This window comes from Leuresthes tenuis, unplaced genomic scaffold, assembly GCF_036924035.1.
Source record: "Leuresthes tenuis unplaced genomic scaffold, fLeuTen1.0.hap1 SCAF_114, whole genome shotgun sequence".
Lineage (NCBI taxonomy): Eukaryota > Metazoa > Chordata > Actinopteri > Atheriniformes > Atherinopsidae > Leuresthes > Leuresthes tenuis.
In genome coordinates, this window is record NW_027325468.1 from 23,921 (window position 1) to 49,203 (window position 25,283).

Genomic DNA, 25,283 nt, shown 5'->3' on the forward strand with positions numbered 1-25,283 from the left:
GATTGACTTCAACAAAGAAAAACATTGGACTTTGCAGTAGAAGAAGTTGAAATCCATCTACACATTGATAAATACGAAGGACAAAGCAGTTCCCACTTGCCCATAAGAAAATAAGCTTATTCTCGGATTCCTGATCCTTCAGTTTTGCTCTTTCTTCTACTGCAAAATACAATGTTGTTCTTTGTTGAAGTCGATCTAGACATTGATAAATATGAATGAAAAAGCAGTTTTAACTTGGTTTGAGTGAATGAATTCATTTTATACATAAAATCCGAAATCGTGCAGAACTCATGAAAATAAGCTTATTCTCGGATTTCTAAAACTTTTGATTGGCTCTTTCTTTTACTGCAAAGTACAACGTTGTTTTTTTGTTTAAATCTATCGAGACATTGATAAATATGAAGGTAAAAGCCGTTTTAACATAGTTTGAGTGAAGGAATTGATTTTATAGATAAAATCCCAAATCATGCAGAACTCCTCAAAAGGGGCGTATGGCTTAATCACAAGTGTGGCTCTTTCTCATTCAGGGTAGTATGAGGAAGTTTATGCTTGAAATATATGTAGAAATGGGTACATATGAAGGACAAAGCAGTGTTAACTTAGTTTGAGTGAAGGAATTAATTTTATACATAAAATCCCAAATCATGCAGAACGTATGAAAAGAAGCTTATTCTCGGATTCCTGATCCTTCAGTTTTGCTCTTTCTTCTACTGCAAAATACAATGTTGTTCTTTGTTGAAGTCGATCTAGACATTAATAAATATGAAGGAAAAAGCAGTTTTAACTTGGTTTGAGTGAATGAATTCATTTTATACATAAAATCCGAAATCGTGCAGAACTCATGAAAATAAGCTTATTCTCGGATTCCTAAAACTTTTGATTTGCTCTTTCTTTTATTGCAAAGTACAACGTTGTTTTTTTGTTTAAATCTATCGAGACATTGATAAATATGAAGGTAAAAGCCGTTTTAACATAGTTTGAGTGAAGGAATTAATTTTATAGATAAAATCCCAAACCATGCAGAACTCCTCAAAAGGGGCGTATGGCTTAATCACAAGTGTTGCTCTTTCTCATTCAGGGTAGTATGAGGAAGTTTATGCTTGAAATATATGTAGAAATGGGTACATATGAATGACAAAGCAGTGTTAACTTAGTTTGCGTGAAGGAATTCATTTTATACATAAAATCCGAAATCGTGCAGAACTCATGAAAATAAGCTTATTCTCGGATTCCTAAAACTTTTGATTTGCACTTTCTTTTACTGCAAAGTACAACGTTGTTTTTTGTTGAAATCTATCTAGACATTGATAAATACCAGTCGAAACTCTGCTGCCGCTTTTGATAATTTATGGTTGGGCATTCTTACCTTTTCTTACCCGCTTTTTACAAATTATGATCTTACATTCACACCTACTTGCAGTCGAACACCTTCTCATCCACTTATGATCATGTGCGGTTGGGCTTTCGCACCTTTTCTTAACCATTTTTCAGTAATTATGGGTGGACATTCAGACCTTCTTGCAGCCGAAAACCTCCACTCCTCTTTTGATCATACATTGTCGGGAATTCACACCTTGTCTTACCCGCTTTTTACAAACTTTAGTCGGACATTCAAACCTTCTTGCAGCTGAACCACCTCCGCTCCCTGTTTTGATCATATATGGTCTGGCAATAGTACCCTTTCTTACCCGTTTGTGAGTAATTATGGCTGGACATTCACACCTACTTGCAGCCGAACACAACCTCTCCCGCTTTTGGTGATATATGGTCCGGCATTCTTACCTTTTCTAACACATTTTTCAGCAATTATGGTTGTAGAATCACACCTACTCACAGCCGAACAACTCCGCTCCCACATTTGATAGTGTATAGTCGGGCATTCTCACCCTTTCTCAACAGCTTTTTGCAAATTATGATCTGATATTCACACCTACTTGCAGTCGAACGGCTCTGCTCCCGCTTTTGATTATGTTTGGTTGGATATTCGAACATTTTCTTAACTGCTTTTTACAAACTTTGGTCGGACGTTCACACCGTCTTGCAGCCGAACACCTCCGCTTCCGCTTTTGATGGTATATAGTGTGGCATTCGAGCCTTTTCTTACCCGCCTATTACTTACTATGGTTGGACATTCAAACCTACTTGCAGCCGAACACCACCTCTCCCGCTTTTGATGATGTATGGACCGGCATTCTTACCTTTTCTAACACATTTTTCAGCAATTATGGTTGGAGAATCACACCTACTCACAGCCGAACATCTCCGCTACCGCATTTGATGGTGTATAGTCGGGATTCTCCCTCCTGAGCTGTCACCTTATCGTGGTGGGGGAGTTTGCGTGCCCCAATGAGTCTGGGAGCTATGTTGCCCGGGGCTTTAAGCCCCTGGTAGGGTCACCCAAGGCAAACAGATCCTAGATGAGGGACCAGACAAAGAACAGCTCAAAAGACCCCTTATGATGAACAAAAAATTTGGACCTCGTGATCCCTTGCCCGGATATGGGACACCGGGGCCTCCCCCCGGAGCCAGGCCCGGGGGTGGGGCCCGGCAGCGGGCGCCTGGTGGCCGGGTCTGTGCCCATGGGGCTCGGTTGGGCATAGCCCGAAATGATGACGTGGGTCCCCCTCTTCCGACGGGCTCACCACCCGTGGGAGGGGCCAAGGGGGTCGGGTGCGATGTGAGCTGGGTAGCGGCCGAAGGCAGAGGCCTTGGCGGTCTGATCCTCGGCTACTGAAGCTAGCTCTTGGGACGTGGAATGTCACCTCTCTGTTGGGGAAGGAGCCGGAGCTGGTGCGCGAGGCTGAGCGGTTCCGGCTAGATACAGTCGGACTCACCTCGACGCACGGCTTGGGCTCTGGAACCAGTCCTCTTGAGAGGGGTTGGACTCTCTTCCACTCTGGAGTTGCCCGTGGTGAGAGGCGCAGAGCAGGTGTGGGCATACTTATTGCCCCCCGGCTGTGTGCCAGTACATTGGGGTTTACCCCAGTGAACGAGAGGGTAGCCTCCCTCCGCCTTCGGGTGGGGGGACGAGTCCTGACTTGTTTGTGCCTATGCGCCAAACAGCAGTTCAGAGTACCCACCCTTTTTGGAGTCTCTGGGGGAGGCACTGGAGAATGCTCCTACCGGAGACTCCCTCGTTCTGCTGGGGGACTTCAATGCTCACGTGGGCAATGACAGTGAGACCTGGAGGGGTGTGATTGGGAGGAACGGCCCCCCCGATCTGAACCAGAGTGGTGTTATGTTGTTGGACTTCTGTGCTGGTCATGGACTGTCCATAACGAACACCATGTTCAGACATAAGGGTGTCCATATGTGCACTTGGCACCAGGACACCCTTGGCCGCAGTTCGATGATCGACTTTGTGGTTGTATCATCGGACTTGCGGCCGTATGTCCTGGACACTCGGGTGAAGAGAGGGGCGGAGCTGTCAACTGATCACCACCTGGTGGTGAGTTGGCTCCGCTGGTGGGGGAGGATGCCGATCAAACCTGGCAGGCCCAAACGTATTGTGAGGGTCTGCTGGGAGCGTTTGTCAGAATCCCCCGTCAGAAGGAGCTTTAACTCCCACCTCCGGCAGAGCTTCAACCATATCCCGGGGGAGGTGGGGGACATTGAGTCCGAATGGGCCATGTTCCGTGACTCCATTGCCGAGGCAGCTGATCGGAGTTGTGGCCGTAAGGTGGTCGGTGCCTGTCGTGGCGGCAACCCTCGAACCTGCTGGTGGACACCAGTGGTGAGGGAAGCCGTCAAGCTGAAGAAGGAGTCCTATCGGGCCTTTTTGGCCAGTGGGACCCTGGAAGCAGCTGATAGGTACCGACAGGCCAGACGGGCTGCGGCTTCGGCGGTTGCTGAGGCAAAAACTCGGGCCTGGGAGGAGTTCGGTGAGACCATGGAGAACGATTTCCGGACGGCCTCGAAGAGATTCTGGTCCACCATCCGGCGTCTCAGGGGGGGGAAGCGGCTCACAGTCAACACTGTTTACAGTGGGGACGGGGCTTTGCTGACCTCAACTAGGGATGTTGTGAGTCGGTGGGGGGAGTACTTCGAGGAACTCCTCAATCCTACCAACACGTGCTCGGAAGAGGCAGAGTCGGAGAGCTCGGAGACAGGGCCTCCCATTTCTGGGGCTGAGGTTGCCGAGGTGGTCAAAAAGCTCCTCGGTGGCAAGGCCCCGGGGGTGGATGAGGTCCGTCCTGAGTTTCTCAAGGCTCTGGATGTTGTAGGGCTGTCTTGGCTGACACGCCTCTGCAGCATCGCGTGGACATCGGGGACAGTGCCTCTGGACTGGCAGATTGGGGTGGTGGTCCCCCTCTTTAAAAAGGGGGACCGGAGGGTGTGTTCCAACTATAGGGGTATCACACTCCTCAGCCTCCCTGGTAAGGTCTATTCGGGGGTATTGGAGAGGAGGATCCGTCGGATAATCGAGCCTCGGATTCAGGAGATGCAGTGTGGCTTTCGTCCTGGCCCATTTGTGAGTAATTATGGCTGGACATTCACACCTACTTGCAGCCGAACACCACTTCTCCCGCTTTTGATGATGTATGGACCGGCATTCTTACCTTTTCTAACACATTTTTCAGCAATTATGGTTGGAGATTCACACCTACTCACAGCCGAACACCTCCGCTCCCGCATTTGATGGTGTATATTCGGGCATACGAACCTGTTCTTACCCGCTTTTTACAAACCATGGTCGGACTTTCACACCTTCTTGTAGCTGAACAACTCCGCTCCCTCTTTTGATTGTGTACAGTCGGGCATACAAACCTGTTCTTACCCGCTTTTTACAAACTATGGTCGGACATTCAAACCTTCTTGTAGCCGAACACATCCACTCCTGCTTTTGATGATGTATGGTTGGGCATTCGCACCTTTTCTTACCCATTTTTCAGTAATTATGGGTGGATATTCACACCTTCTTGCAGCGGAACACCTCCTCTCCCGCTTACGATTATGTGCGGTTTGATATTCGAAAATTTTCTTTCATGTTTTATAGCAATTATTAATGGACATTCATACCTTCTTGAAGCCGAACACATCCACTCCTGCTTTTGATGATGTATGGTTGGAATTTCGAACCTACTTGTTGCCCGTTTTTCATTAATTATGGGTAGACATTCACACCTTGTTGCAGCCAAACACCTCCGCTCCCTGTTTTGATCATGTATGTTTTGACATTCGCACCTTTTCTCACCTGCTTTTTACTATTGTCGGCCAATCACAGCTTCCTCTCCACCATACTTGTATGGTAGGAAATTCTCACCCACTCTCATCCGAAGACCTCTCCTCCCGCTTTTGTTAATATTTAGTCGGGCATTCGAACCTTTTCTTACCCACTTTTTACAAATTTTGGTCGAACATTCACACCTACTTGACGCTGAATACTTCCGCTCCACCTTTTAGTGATGTATGGTTGGCATTTGCACCTTTTGTTGCCCTCTTTTTATACTGATTGCTGAAGATTAAGTTGTTCTTTCTCAAACTACAATTTTTTTTTAATTGTTGAAACTTGATTTGAAGTGGATAAATAAGGAGGGCAAACAGTTTTAAGTCACGCTGATAGAAGAAATTAATTTTATAGCAAAATCTGTATTTCGTCATATGTCGAGAGATGCTTATTGCTGAAGAAGTTCTTTCTCATTCTACAAAGTACAACGTTGTTTATCGTTGAAACTTGATTAGACATGAATAAATATGAAGGAAAAAGCAGTCTTAACTTGGTTTGAGTTAATTAATTCGTTTTATAGGAGAATCCGAATTCGTGCTTATTTTCGGATTCCTGAAGAATGAGTCTGGTTCTTTCTCATAATACAAAGTTTGTTGTTTATTGTTGAAACTTCATCAGAAGTGAAGAAATAAATGAATGCCTATCAACAAATGTGGGATCTAAACTCTACTGCTTCCTCTAAAATAATTTCTTTTCTCAATTCAGAAATGTGTGTGTGTAAGTCACAACACCCGTGACACCAAAACGGCTTTCTTTTCTCTCTTTTCTCTACACTCTGCACTATGAGCACACACACCAAATCAGAAAGGCTTTTTTCTCTCTTTTCTACATTATGGACTGTGGGGACACAAAACCGCTCTCTCTTTTTTTTTTTGATTGTGTGCCAGGGCGTTGTCTCACGTATTAGATTATGCTTAAGATACGAATGGGTTTATCAGTCACATCAGAATCCATACATACTGATCCTCCCGTAATAAAATGGTCGGATCTTATCAAACACACTTTGTTTCTTGTGACAATCAAGTCAGCGAAACAGCGTATACACGTCAAGACACTGAATCAAGTTTGCCACAAGCACTCATAAGTTTGGCAGTATTGCTCTGCCGTCAGCAATCATACACCCATTTTATTTTCGTGAGACGTGCAGGCACCTGTTCATCTACTGTTCTATCACTATGAATTAGTTTATCTATTATCAATAAGGATACTTCTACAACTACTATCAAAGTATGTCCAGACTTCTTATGTTGTCAGTTGCTATATATGAATAAGTGGGTAGCTACTGACAAGCATTAAGCATGTCACACAGCCCAAACATATAACATTTCAGGACACACCACACAGTTAACAACCACAGTGAAGTGTCAAAGCCCAAACATTCAACAGGACACTTACACAACACATTCAAATCAAACAGTCAGACAACATACAAGAACATATACCCCAGCCGGCATTGCTCCCTGCCTATTTTCCTACAGTTCACTATGTGTGCGCACACCTTTATTCACAAACTCTTCAACTTATACTCTTTTACCGAAGCTGCTACAGCTCGATTGGCCGAATACCCTTAGATCCTATTTCGGTGAATTTGACATCTGCCTTACATGTAACAGATTAGCGGTTTAGCAGTTTTAATTTAGTTTGAGTGAAGGAATTCATTTTATAGCAAAATCCGAAATCGTGAAGCACTCATGAAAGTAAGCTTATTCTCGGATTCCTGAAACTTTAGATTTGCTCTTTCTTTTACTGCAAAGTACAACGTTGTTTTTTTTGTATAAATCTTTCTAGACATGGTAAATATGAACGACAAAGCAGTTTTAACATAGTTTGAGTGAAGGAATTCATTTTATAGATAAAATCCCAATCCCAATCCCAAGAGAGAAAAGAGAGTGAATGCGAAGTAGACTTTAACACGGCTATGGGAGCGAGCCGAGTGTGGGCTAACCGGGAGAATTGCTTGAAAGAAACGCGACACTGAATGAGCGGTCAGAACAAAGCCTCAATACGGGATTCTCGTGGTGTTTTTGTTGCTGCCTTGTCTTTTGCATAGAGTAAAAGACAAGGCAGCCATCGACTCAACCAAGCGTCTCAACCAAGCAAAGCTCACCACGCCTGATGCCCTGCTCCCGCAGTGACGGATAATCGTACTCTGGTTTCTCTTCATAACATACAAGTCTTTCGCCTTTTACTAAAGACTTCCGTGGAGAGCAGCACTAATGAGTTGTTTCTATTATTGGCAGGCTTTACCTTTGCGGGTGAAGCCCTTTCTGTCTGTGCAAAAGAAATCTTGCTACTTTGCAGAGTGACTTCTCTGAGTAGAGTCGCCTTACTTGTTGCGACTGTGCCGATGTTCGAAGCTGGAGTGCAAAGTTGTTGCTTGAATGGTGCTTGCTGGAGCATGCGGGAGTGCAAAGTTATACCATTTAAAAGGGCTGAAGAGTGCTCAGTGCAGCGGGTGGGCGGAGGTGCAACGTGACACTCTGGCCACCTATGGCCATAAAAAGAACACTGCTACAAGTGCGCATTGTGCCAGCAAGGGCCCTCGGACCTGAAACAGTGGACAGTTATCGCTTCTCGGCCTTTTGGCTAAGATCTGTTCTTATCAGTTTAATATGTCCTCTATACGAGGACAACATATTAAATGGATTTTTAAGAATAGGAGTTGAAAAAGAAGCTTGCTCCGTTCACTCCAAGCCTCGACCCGGTACTGCAGTGCCGCTGGGAACGGTGCGCTCTCCTCTGCTCTTGTGAAAAAGCAAACAGCGGTGTAGGATGGAAGTTTCAGGGAGCCCAAGATGAAACTTTCTTTTAATCTGCTGAGAAAAGAGAGTGAATGCGAAGTGGACTTTAACACGGCTCTGGGAGCGAGCCGAGTGCGGGCTAACCGGGAGAATTGCTTGAAAGAAACGCGACACCGAATGAATGGTCAGAACAAAGCCTCAATACGGTGTTCCCGTGGTGTTTGTGGCTGCCTTGTCTTTTGCACAGAGTAAAAGACAAGGCAGCCATCGAATAGATTGTTTCTACTTGGTCAGCCGAGGAGCAGGGGGGGGGGGCAAGCGTCTCAACCAAGCAAAGCTCACCAAGTAGGAACAATCGGGCCCTTTTCGATGGCTGCAACACCTGAAAGAGATATTGATGCGAGACCCGATCAAATGCTTTTTCAAAGTCTAAATTTAAGATGACAAGCCGGGTGTTTCTGTCTCTAGCGTAATCAATGATGTCTCGAATCAGTACGAGGCTGTCGGTGAGTTGTCTCCCTGAGATGGCACAAGCTTGGTCTGGGTGAATTACCTCCTCTAAAACAGAGGACATCCGTGTCGCTAAAACCTTGCTAAAATGTTTACAGTCAAAGTTTAAAAGTGTGATGGGCCTCCAATTCTTTAGGTCAGTCTTATCATTTTTTTTATAAAGTAGAGTCACTATTCCCACTCTAAAACTGTCAGGCAGTCGGTCGAGTTTTTCAAAATCTTTAAAAACATCTAAAATGTCTGATGATAAAAGGTCCCAATAGGTCAGATAGAATTCTGCAGGAAGCCCGTCTAAACCCGGAGCTCGACTTCTCTTAAAACCTGTTAGGCATTTTTTTAACTCTAAAGCAGTAAAATTCTGTGTCAAGTGTGCATTCTCTTTTACGGTTTTGTCAACGAATTTTAAGATTTCTGCCGATGTTTCCAAGTGCACTGGTTTCTCTTTGTACATGTTACTATAAAAGGTATGTACAGTTTCAATCATCTCTTGTGTGGATTTTGTTAAAAACCCATCTTCTCTTTTTAGATTTTGAATACACTCCTTTTTATTTATAACTTTCTTTCTTTTTCACCTTCCTCAATTTCCTGCTCCCTGCTTCTTACAAAAATTCCTTTACTCTTTATTTCTGCTAAAACTGACATTTCCTTTTTGACATCTTTGATTTCTTCTTTAAAGTCTATGCCACACTGATTTAGTTTAAAGTAGCGCTGTAAGCGTTTATGTAGTCCCATCATACATCTATTCTCTTTCCTTTTTTTACGTTTACCTTGCTGTTTAAAAAAAGTCTGGGTCGTTTCCTTCACCATTTCCCACCATTGTGCATGTGTTTCGTGGAGGTCTTGAAGGGTCTGCCACTCTTTATAACATTCCCTGTACTGACTGACTATGATTTCATCCTCCAACAGGGAACAGTTGAGTTTCCACAGACCACTTCCTACCGTCACACCAGAAGGGGGTGAAAGGGTGCAGGAGAGCATAAGGTGGTCTGAAAAGAAAACAGGGGTTAATCTAACATCAGTGGGTGGGCAATCTCTAGTAAAGAAATAATCAATGCGAGAGGCTCTGGTGCCATCATGACTAAACCAGGTGAAGCCCTCCTCTCTGGGATGCATGGTTTTAAAACAGTCAGTAAGCTTAAAATCCCTGCATATGCCCTGAAGTAAAATCGAAGTCTTATCCACTTTAAAATCTACCCCTGCTCTTTTTCTATCTTTCCTGCTCAAGATACAGTTAAAATCCCCTCCTACAACTAAAGGTACTTGCCCTAGCATGTAAAGCTGTATATCTTCTAAAAGGTCATACCTTTCATTTTTTCATTACATGTTTGGGCTTTGACACTTCACTGTGGTTGTTAACTGTGTGGTGTGTCCTGAAATGTTATATGTTTGGGCTGTGTGACATGCTTAATGCTTGTCAGTAGCTACCCACTTATTCATATATAGCAACTGACAACATAAGAAGTCCGGACATACTTTGATAGTAGTTGTAGAAGTATCCTTATTGATAATAGATCACTAATTCATAGTGATAGAACAGTAGATGAACAGGTGTTTGCACATGTCTCACGAAAATAAAATGGGTGTATGATTGCTGACGGCAGAGCAATACTGCCAAACTTATGAGTTCTTGTGGCAAACTTGATTCAGTGTCTTGACGTGTATACGCTGTTTCGCTGACTTGATTGTCACAAGAAACAAAGTGTGTTTGATAAGATCCGACCATTTTATTACGGGAGGATCAGTATGTATGGATTCTGATGTGACTGATAAACCCATTCGTATCTTAAGCATAATCTAATACGTGAGACAACGCCCTGGCACACGATAAAAAAAAAAAAAGAGAGAGAGCGGTTTTGTGTCCCCACAGTCCATAATGTAGAAAAGAGAGAAAAAAGCCTTTCTGATTTGGTGTGTGTGCTCATAGTGCAGAGTGTAGAGAAAAGAAAGCCGTTTTGGTGTCACGGGTGTTGTGACTTACACACACACATTTCTAAATTGAGAAAGGAAATTATTTTAGAGGAAGCACTAGAGTTTAGATCCCACATTTGTTGATAGGCATTCATTTATTTCCTCACTTCTGATGAAGTTTCAACAATAAACAACAAACTTTGTATTATGAGAAAGAACCAGACTCATTCTTCAGGAATCCGAAAATAAGCTCTATTTTATGAGTTATGCACGAATTCGGATTCTCCTATAAAAAGAATTCATTAACTCAAACCAAGTTAAGACTGCTTTGTCCTTCATATATATTCATGTCTAATCAAGTTTCAACGATAAACAACGTTGTACTTTGTAGAATGAGAAAGAACTTCTTCAGAAATAAGCATCTCTCGACATATGACGAAATACAGATTTTGCTATAAAATTAATTCCTTCTATCAGCCTGACTTAAAACTGTTTGTCCTCCTTATTTATCCACTTCAAATCAAGTTTCAACAATTAAAAAAAATTTGTAGTTTGAGAAAGAACAACTTAATCTTCAGCAATCAGTATAAAAAGAGGTGCAAATGCCAACCATACATACCTAAAAGGTGGAGCGGAAGTATTCAGCTGCAAGTAGGAGTGAATGTTCGACCATAATTTGTAAAAAGCGGGTAAGAAAAGGTTCGAATGCCCGACTATATATTAACAAAAGCGGGAGGAGAGGTCTTCGAATGAGAGTGGGTGAGAATTTCCAACCATAATCTATAAAATACGGTGAAAAAAAATATGTGAATGCCTCATAGAACACTAAAAGCGGAAGTGTTCGGCTGCAAGAAGGTGTGAATGTCCGACTATATTTGGTGAAAAGCAGGTGAAGCAAGGTCTGAATGCCCAACCTTACATCATCAAAAGCGAGATCAGAGGTGTTTGGCTGCAAGAAGGCCATAGTTTGCCAAAAGCGGGTAAGGTGCGAATGACCGACTAAATATCAACAAAAGTGGGGGCGGAGGTCTTCGGATGCAAGTGGGTGTGAATATCCCACCATACAAGTATGGTGGAGAGGAAGCTGTGAATGGCCGACCATAGTAAAAGGCGGGTGAGAGAAGGTGGGAATGTCAAACCATACATAATCAAAACAGGGAGCGGAGGTGTTCTGCTGTAAGAAGGTGTGAATGTCCAACCATAGTTGGTAAAAAGCGGGTAAGAAAAGGTTAAAATACCCGACTGTACACAATCAATAGCAGGAGCGGAGTTGTTCGGCTACTAAAAGGTGTGAAAGTCCGACCATGGTTTGTAAAAAGCGGGTAAGAAAAGGTGCGAATGCCCGACAATGTATGATCAAAAGAGGGAGTGGAGGTTTTCGGCTGCAAGAAGGTCTGAATGTCCAACCATAATTTGTAAAAACCGGGGAAGAAAAGGCTCGAAAGCCCGACTATACACCATCAAAAGTGGGAGCGGAGGTGTTCAGCTGCAAGACGGTCTGAATGTCCATCAATAATTGCTAGAAAACATGAAAGAAAATTTTCGAATATCAAACTGCACATGATCATAAGCGGGAGAGGAGGTGTTCAGCTGCAAGAAGGTGTGAATGTCTACCCATAATTACTGAAAAATGGGTAAGAAAAGGTGCGAATGCCTAACCATACATCATCAAAAGAGGGAGCGGAGGTGTTCCGCTGTAAGACGGTGTGAATGTCCGACCATAGATGGTAAAAAGCGGGTAAGAAAAGGTTAAATTACCCGACTGTACACAATCAAAAGAGGGAGCGGAATTGTTCAGCTAAGAGAAGGTGTGAAAGTCCGACCTTGGTTTGTAAAAAGCGGGTAAGAAAAGGTTCGTATGCCCGAATATACACCATCAAAAGCGGAAGCGGAGGTGTTCGGCTGCAAGATATTGTGAACATCCGACCAAAGTTTGTAAAAAGCAGTTAAGAAAAGGTTCGAATATCTAACCAAACATAATCAAAAGCAGGAGCAGAGCTGTTCGACTGGAAGTAGGTGTGAATGTCAGATCATAATTTGCAAAAAGCTGATGAGAAAGGGTGAGAATGCCCGACTATACACCATCAAATGCGGTAGCGGAGTTGTTCGGCTGTGAGTAGGTGTGAATCTCCAACCATAATTGCTGAAAAATGTGTTAGAAAAGGTAAAAATGCCGGTCCATACACAATCAAAATCGGGAGAGGTGGTGTTCAGCTGCAAGAAGGTCTAAATGTCCATCAATAATTGCTAGAAAACATGAAAGAACATTTTCGAAAATCAAACCACACATGATCATAAGTGGGAGAGGAGGTGTTCAGCTGCAAGAAGGTGTGAATGTCCACCCATAATACCTGAAAAATGGGTAAAAAAAAGGTGCGAATGCCCAACCATACATCATCAAAAGCAGGAGTGCATGTGTTCGGCTACAAGAAGGTGTGAACGTCCGACCAAAGTTTGTAAAAAGCAGTTAAGAAAAGGTTCGAATATCCAACCATACATAATCAAAAGCGGGAGCAGAGCTGTTCGACTGCAAGTAGGTGTGAATGTCAGATCATAATTTGCAAAAAGCTGATGAGAAAGGGTGAGAATGCCCGACTATACACCATCAAATGCGGGAGCGGAGTTGTTCGGCTGTGAGTAGGTGTGAATCTCCGACCATAATTGCTGAAAAATGTGTTAGAAAAGGTAAGAATGCCGGTCCATACATCATCAAAAGCGAGAGAGGTTGTGTTCGGCTGCAAGTAGGTGTGAATGTCCAGCCATAATTACTCACAAACGGGTAAGAAAAGGTAGTATTGCCAGACCATATATGATCAAAATAGGGAGCGGAGGTGGTTCAGCTGCAAGAAGGTTTGAATGTCCAACTAAAGTTCAAATATATTAACAAAAGCGGGAGGAGAAGTCTTCGGATGAGAGTGGTTGAAAATTTCCAACCATAATGTATAAAATGCGGTGAAGAAAAAGGTGTGATAGAACACTAAAAGGTGGAGCGGAAGTGTTCGGCTGCAAGAAGGTGTTAATGTCCGACTATATTTGGTGAAAAGCAGGTGAAGCAAGGTCTGAATGCCCAACCTTACATCATCAAAAGCGAGATCAGAGGTGTTTGGCTGCAAGAAGGCCATAGTTTGCCAAAAGCGGGTAAGGTGCGAATGTCCGACTAAATATCAACAAAATTTGGGGCGGAGGTCTTCGGATGCAAGTGGGTGTGAATGTCCGACTATATTTGGTGAAAAGCAGGTGAAGCAAGGTCTGAATGCCCAACCTTACATCATCAAAAGCGAGATCAGAGGTGTTTGGCTGCAAGAAGGCCATAGTTTGCCAAAAGCGGGTAAGGTGCGAATGATTGACTAAATATCAACAAAAGTGGGGGCGGAGGTCTTCGGATGCAAGTGGGTGTGAATATCCCACCATACAAGTATGGTGGAGAGGAAGCTGTGAATGGCCGACCATAGTAAAAGGCGGGTGAGAGAAGGTGGGAATGTCAAACCATACATAATCAAAACAGGGAGCGGAGGTGTTCTGCTGTAAGAAGGTGTGAATGTCCAACCATAGTTGGTAAAAAGCGGGTAAGAAAAGGTTAAAATACCCGACTGTACACAATCAATAGCAGGAGCGGAGTTGTTCGGCTCCTAAAAGGTGTGAAAGTCCGACCATGGTTTGTAAAAAGCGGGTAAGAAAAGGTGCGAATGCCCGACAATGTATGATCAAAAGAGGGAGTGGAGGTTTTCGGCTGCAAGAAGGTCTGAATGTCCAACCATAATTTGTAAAAAACGGGGAAGAAAAGGCTCGAAAGCCCGACTATACACCATCAAAAGTGGGAGCGGAGGTGTTCAGCTGCAAGACGGTCTGAATGTCCATCAATAATTGCTAGAAAACATGAAAGAAAATTTTCGAATATCAAACTGCACATGATCATAAGCGGGAGAGGAGGTGTTCAGCTGCAAGAAGGTGTGAATGTCTACCCATAATTAGTGAAAAATGGGTAAGAAAAGGTGCGAATGCCTAACCATACATCATCAAAAGGTGGAGCGGAAGTGTTCGGCTGCAAGAAGGTGTGAATGTCCGACTATATTTGGTGAAAAGCAGGTGAAGCAAGGTCTGAATGCCCAACCTTACATCATCAAAAGCGAGATCAGAGGTGTTTGGCTGCAAGAAGGCCATAGTTTGCCAAAAGCGGGTAAGGTGCGAATGTCCGACTAAATATCAACAAAATTTGGGGCGGTGGTCTTCGGATGCAAGTGGGTGTGAATGTCCGACTATATTTGGTGAAAAGCAGGTGAAGCAAGGTCTGAATGCCCAACCTTACATCATCAAAAGCGAGATCAGAGGTGTTTGGCTGCAAGAAGGCCATAGTTTGCCAAAAGCGGGTAAGGTGCGAATGACCGACTAAATATCAACAAAAGTGGGGGCGGAGGTCTTCGGATGCAAGTGGGTGTGAATATCCCACCATACAAGTATGGTGGAGAGGAAGCTGTGAATGGCCGACCATAGTAAAAGGCGGGTGAGAGAAGGTGCGAATGTCAAACCATACATAATCAAAACAGGGAGCGGAGGTGTTCTGCTGTAAGAAGGTGTGATTGTCCAACCATAGTTGGTAAAAAGCGGATAAGAAAAGGTTAAAATACCCGACTGTACACAATCAATAGCAGGAGCGGAGTTGTTCGGCTCCTAAAAGGTGTGAAAGTCCGACCATGGTTTGTAAAAAGCGGGTAAGAAAAGGTGCGAATGCCCGACAATGTATGATCAAAAGAGGGAGTGGAGGTTTTCGGCTGCAAGAAGGTCTGAATGTCCATCCATAATTTGTAAAAAACGGGGAAGAAAAGGCTCGAAAGCCCGACTATACACCATCAAAAGTGGGAGCGGAGGTGTTCAGCTGCAAGACGGTCTGAATGTCCATCAATAATTGCTAGAAAACATGAAAGAAAATTTTCGAATATCAAACTGCACATGATCATAAGCGGGAGAGGAGGTGTTCAGCTGCAAGAAGGTGTGAATGTCTACCCATAATTAGTGAAAAATGGGTAAGAAAAGGTGCGAATGCCTAACCATACATCATCAAAAGAGGGAGCGGAGGTGTTCCGCTGTAAGACGGTGTGAATGTCCGACCATAGATGGTAAAAAGCGGGTAAGAAAAGGTTAAATTACCCGACTGTACACAATCAAAAGAGGGAGCGGAGTTGTTCAGCTAAGAGAAGGTGTGAAAGTCCGACCTTGGTTTGTAAAAAGCGGGTAAGAAAAGGTTCGTATGCCCGAATATACACCATCAAAAGCGGAAGCGGAGGTGTTCGGCTGCAAGATATTGTGAACGTCCGACCAAAGTTTGTAAAAAGCAGTTAAGAAAAGGTTTGAATATCTAACCAAACATAATCAAAAGCGGGAGCAGAGCTGTTCGACTGGAAGTAGGTGTGAATGTCAGATCATAATTTGCAAAAAGCTGATGAGAAAGGGTGAGAATGCCCGACTATACACCATCAAATGCGGTAGCGGAGTTGTTCGGCTGTGAGTAGGTGTGAATCTCCAACCATAATTGCTGAAAAATGTGTTAGAAAAGGTAAAAATGCCGGTCCATACATAATCAAAATCGGGAGAGGTGGTGTTCAGCTGCAAGAAGGTCTAAATGTCCATCAATAATTGCTAGAAAACATGAAAGAACATTTTCGAAAATCAAACCACACATGATCATAAGTGGGAGAGGAGGTGTTCAGCTGCAAGAAGGTGTGAATGTCCACCCATAATACCTGAAAAATGGGTAAAAAAAAAGGTGCGAATGCCCAACCATACATCATCAAAAGCAGGAGTGCATGTGTTCGGCTACAAGAAGGTGTGAACGTCCGACCAAAGTTTGTAAAAAGCAGTTAAGAAAAGGTTCGAATATCCAACCATACATAATCAAAAGCGGGAGCAGATCTGTTCGACTGCAAGTAGGTGTGAATGTCAGATCATAATTTGCAAAAAGCTGATGAGAAAGGGTGAGAATGCCCGACTATACACCATCAAATGCGGGAGCGGAGTTGTTCGGCTGTGAGTAGGTGTGAATCTCCGACCATAATTGCTGAAAAATGTGTTAGAAAAGGTAAGAATGCCGGTCCATACATCATCAAAAGCGAGAGAGGTTGTGTTCGGCTGCAAGTAGGTGTGAATGTCCAGCCATAATTACTCACAAACGGGTAAGAAAAGGTAGTATTGCCACACCATATATGATCAAAACAGGGAGCGGAGGTGGTTAAGCTGCAGGAAGGTTTGAATGTCCGACTAAAGTTCAAATATATTAACAAAAGCGGGAGGAGAGGTCTTCGGATGAGAGTGGTTGAAGATTTCCAACCATAATGTATAAAATGCGGTGAAAAAAAGGTGTGATAGAACACTAAAAGGTGGAGCGGAAGTGTTCGGCTGCAAGAAGGTGTTAATGTCCGACTATATTTGGTGAAAAGCAGGTGAAGCAAGGTCTGAATGCCCAACCTTACATCATCAAAAGCGAGATCAGAGGTGTTTGGCTGCAAGAAGGCCATAGTTTGCCAAAAGCGGGTAAGGTGCGAATGACCGACTAAATATCAACAAAAGTGGGGGCGGAGGTCTTCGGATGCAGGTGGGTGTGAATATCCCACCATACAAGTATGGTGGAGAGGAAGCTGTGAATGGCCGACCATAGTAAAAGGCGAGTGAGAGAAGGTGCGAATGTCAAACCATACATAATCAAAACAGGGAGCGGAGGTGTTCTGCTGTAAGAAGGTGTGAATGTCCAACCATAGTTGCTAAAAAGCGGGTAAGAAAAGGTTAAAATACCCGACTGTACACAATCAATAGCGGGAGCGGAGTTGTTCGGCTCCTAAAAGGTGTGAAAGTCCGACCATGGTTTGTAAAAAGTGGGTAAGAAAAGGTGCGAATGCCCGACAATGTATGATCAAAAGAGGGAGTGGAGGTTCTCGGCTGCAAGAAGGTCTGAATGTCCAACCATAATTTGTAAAAACCGGGGAAGAAAAGGCTCGAAAGCCCGACTATACACCATCAAAAGTGGGAGCGGAGGTGTTCAGCTGCAAGACGGTCTGAATGTCCATCAATAATTGCTAGAAAACATGAAAGAAAATTTTCGAATATCAAACTGCACATGATCATAAGCGGGAGAGGAGGTGTTCAGCTGCAAGAAGGTGTGAATGTCTACCCATAATTAGTGAAAAATGGGTAAGAAAAGGTGCGAATGCCTAACCATACATCATCAAAAGAGGGAGCGGAGGTGTTCCGCTGTAAGACGGTGTGAATGTCCGACCATAGATGGTAAAAAGCGGGTAAGAAAAGGTTAAATTACCCGACTGTACACAATCAAAAGAGGGAGCGGAGTTGTTCAGCTAAGAGAAGGTGTGAAAGTCCGACCTTGGTTTGTAAAAAGCGGGTAAGAAAAGGTTCGTATGCCCGAATATACACCATCAAAAGCGGAAGCGGAGGTGTTCGGCTGCAAGATATTGTGAACGTCCGACCAAAGTTTGTAAAAAGCAGTTAAGAAAAGGTTTGAATATCTAACCAAACATAATCAAAAGCGGGAGCAGAGCTGTTCGACTGGAAGTAGGTGTGAATGTCAGATCATAATTTGCAAAAAGCTGATGAGAAAGGGTGAGAATGCCCGACTATACACCATCAAATGCGGTAGCGGAGTTGTTCGGCTGTGAGTAGGTGTGAATCTCCAACCATAATTGCTGAAAAATGTGTTAGAAAAGGTAAAAATGCCGGTCCATACATAATCAAAATCGGGAGAGGTGGTGTTCAGCTGCAAGAAGGTCTAAATGTCCATCAATAATTGCTAGAAAACATGAAAGAACATTTTCGAAAATCAAACCACACATGATCATAAGTGGGAGAGGAGGTGTTCAGCTGCAAGAAGGTGTGAATGTCCACCCATAATACCTGAAAAATGGGTAAAAAAAAAGGTGCGAATGCCCAACCATACATCATCAAAAGCAGGAGTGCATGTGTTCGGCTACAAGAAGGTGTGAACGTCCGACCAAAGTTTGTAAAAAGCAGTTAAGAAAAGGTTCGAATATCCAACCATACATAATCAAAAGCGGGAGCAGATCTGTTCGACTGCAAGTAGGTGTGAATGTCAGATCATAATTTGCAAAAAGCTGATGAGAAAGGGTGAGAATGCCCGACTATACACCATCAAATGCGGGAGCGGAGTTGTTCGGCTGTGAGTAGGTGTGAATCTCCGACCATAATTGCTGAAAAATGTGTTAGAAAAGGTAAGAATGCCGGTCCATACATCATCAAAAGCGAGAGAGGTTGTGTTCGGCTGCAAGTAGGTGTGAATGTCCAGCCATAATTACTCACAAACGGGTAAGAAAAGGTAGTATTGCCACACCATATATGATCAAAACAGGGAGCGGAGGTGGTTAAGCTGCAGGAAGGTTTGAATGTCCGACTAAAGTTCAAATATATTAACAAAAGCGGGAGGAGAGGTCTTCGGATGAGAGTGGTTGAAGATTTCCAACCATAATGTATAAAATGCGGTGAAAAAAAGGTGTGATAGAACACTAAAAGGTGGAGCGGAAGTGTTCGGCTGCAAGAAGGTGTTAATGTCCGACTATATTTGGTGAAAAGCAGGTGAAGCAAGGTCTGAATGCCCAACCTTACATCATCAAAAGCGAGATCAGAGGTGTTTGGCTGCAAGAAGGCCATAGTTTGCCAAAAGCGGGTAAGGTGCGAATGACCGACTAAATATCAACAAAAGTGGGGGCGGAGGTCTTCGGATGCAGGTGGGTGTGAATATCCCACCATACAAGTATGGTGGAGAGGAAGCTGTGAATGGCCGACCATAGTAAAAGGCGAGTGAGAGAAGGTGCGAATGTCAAACCATACATAATCAAAACAGGGAGCGGAGGTGTTCTGCTGTAAGAAGGTGTGAATGTCCAACCATAGTTGCTAAAAAGCGGGTAAGAAAAGGTTAAAATACCCGACTGTACACAATCAATAGCGGGAGCGGAGTTGTTCGGCTCCTAAAAGGTGTGAAAGTCCGACCATGGTTTGTAAAAAGTGGGTAAGAAAAGGTGCGAATGCCCGACAATGTATGATCAAAAGAGGGAGTGGAGGTTCTCGGCTGCAAGAAGGTCTGAATGTCCAACCATAATTTGTAAAAACCGGGGAAGAAAAGGCTCGAAAGCCCGACTATACACCATCAAAAGTGGGAGCGGAGGTGTTCAGCTGCAAGACGGTCTGAATGTCCATCAATAATTGCTAGAAAACATGAAAGAAAATTTTCGAATATCAAACTGCACATGATCATAAGCGGGAGAGGAGGTGTTCAGCTGCAAGAAGGTGTGAATGTCTACCCATAATTAGTGAAAAATGGGTAAGAAAAGGTGCGAATGCCTAACCATACATCATCAAAAGAGGGAGCGGAGGTGTTCCGCTGTAAGACGGTGTGAATGTCCGACCATAGATGGTAAAAAGCGGGTAAGAAAAGGTTAAATTACCCGACTGTACACAATCAAAAGAGGGAGCGGAGTTGTTCAGCTAAGAGAAGGTGTGAAAGTCCGACCTTGGTTTGTAAAAAGCGGGTAAGAAAAGGTTCGTATGCCCGAATATACACCATCAAAAGCGGAAGCGGAGGTGTTCGGCTGCAAGATATTGTGAACGTCCGACCAAAGTTTGTAAAAAGCAGTTAAGAAAAGGTTTGAATATCTAACCAAACATAATCAAAAGCGGGAGCAGAGCTGTTCGACTGGAAGTAGGTGTGAATGTCAGATCATAATTTGCAAAAAGCTGATGAGAAAGGGTGAGAATGCCCGACTATACACCATCAAATGCGGTAGCGGAGTTGTTCGGCTGTGAGTAGGTGTGAATCTCCAACCATAATTGCTGAAAAATGTGTTAGAAAAGGTAAAAATGCCGGTCCATACATAATCAAAATCGGGAGAGGTGGTGTTCAGCTGCAAGAAGGTCTAAATGTCCATCAATAATTGCTAGAAAACATGAAAGAAAATTTTCGAAAATCAAACCACACATGATCATAAGTGGGAGAGGAGGTGTTCAGCTGCAAGAAGGTGTGAATGTCCACCCATAATACCTGAAAAATGGGTAAAAAAAAGGTGCGAATGCCCAACCATACATCATCAAAAGCAGGAGTGCATGTGTTCGGCTACAAGAAGGTGTGAACGTCCAACCAAAGTTTGTAAAAAGCAGTTAAGAAAAGGTTCGAATATCCAACCAAACATAATCAAAAGTGGGAGCAGAGCTGTTCGACTGCAAGTAGGTGTGAATGTCAGATCATAATTTGCAAAAAGCTGATGAGAAAGGGTGAGAATGCCCGACTATACACATTCAAATGCGGGAGCGGAGTTGTTCGAATCATCAAAAGCAGGAGTGGAAGTCTTCGGCTACAAGAAGGTGTGAACGTCCAACCAAAATATGTAAAAAGCAGTTAAGAAAAGGTTCGAATATCCAACCATACATCATCAAATGCGGGAGCGGAGTTGTTCGGCTGTGAGTAGGTGTGAATGTCCGACCATAATTGCTGAAAAATGTGTTAGAAAAGGTAAAAATGCCGGTCCATACATCATCAAAAGCGAGAGAGGTTGTGTTCGGCTGCAAGTAGGTGTGAATGTCCAGCCATAATTACTCACAAACGGATAAGAAAAGGTAGTATTGCCAGACCATATATGATCAAAACATGGAGCGGAGGTGGTTCAGCTGCAAGAAGGTTTGAATGTCCGACTAAAGTTCAAATATATTAAAGAAAGCGGGAGGAGAGGTCTTCGGATGAGAGTGGTTGAAAATTTCCGACCATAATGTATAAAATGCGGTGAAAAAAAGGTGTGATAGAACACTAAAAGGTGGAGCGGAAGTGTTCGGCTGCAAGAAGGTGTGAATGTCCGACTATATTTGGTGAAAAGCAGGTGAAGCAAGGTCTGAATGCCCAACCTTACATCATCAAAAGCGAGATCAGAGGTGTTTGGCTGCAAGAAGGCCATAGTTTGCCAAAAGCGGGTAAGGTGCGAATGTCCGACTAAATATCAACAAAATTTGGGGCAGAGGTCTTTGGATGCAAGTGAGTGTGAATATCCAACCATACAAGTATGGTGGAGAGGAAGCTGTGAATAGCCGACCATAGTTTGGAAAAAGCGGGTAAGAAAAGGTTTGAATACCCGAACATACACCATCAAAAGAGGGAGCGGAGGTGTTCCGCTGTACGAAGGTGTGAATGTCCGACTATAGTTGGTAAAAAGCGGGTAAGAAAAGGTTAAAATACCCGACTGTACACAATCAATAGCGGGAGCGGAGTTGTTCGGCTACTAAAAGGTGTGAAACTCCGACCCTGGTTTGTAAAAAGCGGGTAAGAAAAGGTTCGAATGCCCGAACATACACCATCAAAAGAGGGAGCGGAGGTGTTCCGCTGTAAGACGGTGTGAATGTCCGATCATAGTTGGTAAAAAGCGGGTAAGAAAAGGTTAAAATACCCGACTGTACATAATCAAAAGAGGGAGCGGAGTTGTTCAGCTAAGAGAAGGTGTGAAAGTCCGACCATGGTTTGTAAAAAGCGGGTAAGAAAAGGTTCGTATGCCCGAATATACACTATCAAAACCGGAAGCGTAGGTGTTCCGCTGCAAGAAGGTGTGAACGTCCCACCAAAGTTTGTAAAAAACTAGTTAAGAAAAGGTTCGAATATCTAACCAAACATAATCAAAAGCGGGAGCAGAGCTGTTCGACTGCAAGTAGGTGTGAATGTGAGAGAATAATTTGCAAAAAGCTGATGAGAAAGGGTGAGAAATCCCGACTATACACCATCAAATGCGATTCTCCAACCATAATTGTTGAAAAATGTGTTAGAAAAGGTAAGAATGCCGGTCCATACATCATCAAAAGCGGGAGAGGTGGTGTTCGGCTGCAAGTAGGTGTGAATGTCCATTAATAATTGTTTTAAAACATGAAAGAAAATGTTCGAATATCAAACCTTACATGATCATTAGCGGGAGAGGAGGTCTTCAGCTGCAAGAATGTGTGAATGTCCAGCCATAATTACTCACAAACGGGTAAGAAAAGGTACTATTGCCAGACCATATATGATCAAAACAGGGAGCGGAGGTGGTTCAGCTGCAAGAAGGTTTGAATGTCCGACTAAAGTTTGTAAAAAGCGGGTAAGACAAGGTGTGAATGCCCGACAATGTATGATCAAAAGATGAGCGGAGGTTTTCGGGTGCAAGAAGGTCTGAATGTCCACCCATAATTACTGAAAAATGGGTAAGAAAAGGTGCAAAAGCCCAACCGCACATGATCATAAGTGGATGAGAAGGTGTTCGACTGCAAGTAGGTGTGAATGTAAGATCATAATTTGTAAAAAGCGGGTAAGAAAAGGTAAGAATGCCCAACCATAAATTATCAAAAGCGGCAGCAGAGTTTCGGCTGGTATTTATCAATGTCTAGATAGATTTCAACAAAAAACAACGTTGTACTTTGCAGTAAAAGAAAGTGCAAATCAAAAGTTTTAGGAATCCGAGAATAAGCTTATTTTCATGAGTTCTGCACGATTTCGGATTTTATGTATAAAATGAATTTCTTCACGCAAACTAAGTTAACACTGCTTTGTCCTTCATATGTACCCATTTCTACATATATTTCAAGCATAAACTTCCTCATATTACCCTGAATGAGAAAGAGCCACACTTGTGATTAAGCCATACCTCCCTTTTGAGGAGTTCTGCATGATTTGGGATTTTATCTATAAAATTAATTCCTTCACTCAAACTATGTTAAAAAGGCTTTTACCTTCATATTTATCAATGTCTCGATAGATTTAAACAAAAAAACAACGTTGTACTTTGCAATAAAAGAAAGAGCAAATCAAAAGTTTTAGGAATCCGAGAATAAGCTTATTTTCATGTGTTCTGCACGATTTCGGATTTTATGTATAAAATGAATTCATTCACTCAAACCAAGTTAAAACTGCTTTTTCCTTCATATTTATCAATGTCTAGATCGACTTCAACAAAGAACAACATTGTATTTTGCAGTAGAAGAAAGAGCAACACTGAAGGATTAGGAATCCGAGAATAAGCTTCTTTTCATACGTTCTGCATGATTTGGGATTTTATGTATAAAATGAATTCCTTCACTCAAACTAAGTTAACACTGCTTTGTCCTTCATATGTACCCATTTCTACATATATTTCAAGCATAAACTTCCTCATACTACCCTGAATGAGAAAGAACCAAACTTGTGATTAAGCCATACGCCCCTTTTGAGGAGTTCTGCATGATTTGGGATTTTATCTATAAAATCAATTCCTTCACTCAAACTATGTTAAAACGGCTTTTACCTTCATATTTATCAATGTCTCGATATATTTAAACAAAAAAACAACGTTGTACTTTGCAGTAAAAGAAAGAGCCAATCAAAAGTTTTAGGAATCCGAGAATAAGCTTATTTTCATGAGTTCTGCACGATTTCGGATTTTATGTATAAAATGAATTCATTCACTCAAACCAAGTTAAAACTGCTTTTTCCTTCATATTTATCAATGTCTAGATCGACTTCAACAAAGAACAACATTGTACTTTGCAGTAGAAGAAAGAGCAACACTGAAGGATCAGGAATCCGAGAATAAGCTTATTTTCTTATGGGCAAGTGGGAACTGCTTTGTCCTTCATATTTATCAATGTGTAGATGGATTTCAACTTCTTCTACTGCAAAGTCCAATGTTGTACTTGTTGAAGTCGATCATTGATGAATATGGAAGGACAAAGCAGTTTTAACTTGGTTTGAGCAAAGCAATTCATTTTATAGCAAAATCCGAAATCGTGCAGAACTCATGAAAGCAGGCTTATACTCGGATTCCTGAAACTTTAGATTTGCTCTTTCTTTTACTGCAAAGTACAACGTTGTTTTTTTGTTTAAATATTTCTAGACATGGTAAATATGAAGGACAAATCAGTTTTAAAATAGTTTGAGTGAAGTAATGCATTTTATAAGCAAAATCCCAAATCATGCAAACTCACGAAATGCTTTTTCTCGCTTTTCACTGCTTTTTACAAACTTTGGTCGGACGTTCACACCTTCTTGCATCCGAACACCTCCGCTTCCGCTTTTGATGATGTATATTCGGGCATTCGAACCTTTTTTTACCCGCTTTTTACAAACCATTGTCGGACTTTCACACCTTCTTGCAGCCGAACACCACCTCTCCCGCTTTTGATGGTCCAGTATTCTTACCTTTTCTAACACATTTTTCAGCAATTATGGTCGGACATTCACACCTACTCACAGCTGGACACCTCCGCTCCCGCTTTTGATCATACAATGTCGGGACATCGCTCCTTGTCTTACCTGCTTTTTACAAACTTTAGTCGAACATTCACACCTTCTTGCAGCTGAACACCTCCGCTCCCGCTTTTGATGATGTATAGTCGGGCTTTCGAGCCTTTTCTTACCCGGTTTTTACAAATTATGGTTGGACATTCAGACCTTGCAGCTGAACACCTCCGCTCTCTCTTTTGATCATACATTGTTGGGCATTCGCACCTTGTCTTACCCGCTTTTTACAAACTATAGTCAGACATTCACACCTTGCAGCTGAACCTCCGCTCCCTGTTTTGATCATGTATGGTCTGGCAATACTACCTTTTCTTCCCCCGTTTGTGAGTAATTATGGCTGGACATTCACACCTACTTGCAGTCGAACTGCTCTGCTCCCGCTTTTGATTATGTTTGGTTTGGATATTCGAACCTTTTCTTAACTGCTTTTTACAAACCATGGTCGGACTTTCACACCTTCTTGTAGCCGAACAACTCCGCTCCCGCTATTGATTGTGTACAGTCGGGTATTTTAACCTTTTCTTACCCGCTTTTTACCAACTATGGTCGGACATTCACACCGTCTTACAGCGGAACACCTCCGCTCCCGCTTTTTATGGTG

At 42.9% G+C, this 25,283-nt stretch overlaps 1 non-coding gene and 1 pseudogene across 1 annotated transcript; both read left to right on the forward strand.

Annotated features, from left to right (window-relative positions):
• The first annotated feature begins 7,371 nt into the window (after window positions 1–7,371).
• LOC140287156 (U5 spliceosomal RNA) lies at window positions 7,372–7,485 on the forward strand. Its single transcript, XR_011911510.1, has one exon. It is a non-coding gene; the product is annotated as a U5 spliceosomal RNA (small nuclear RNA).
• A 308-nt stretch (window positions 7,486–7,793) lies between these two features.
• Window positions 7,794–7,965, forward strand: LOC140287155 (U2 spliceosomal RNA; annotated as a pseudogene).
• Window positions 7,966–25,283: the final 17,318 nt, after the last annotated feature.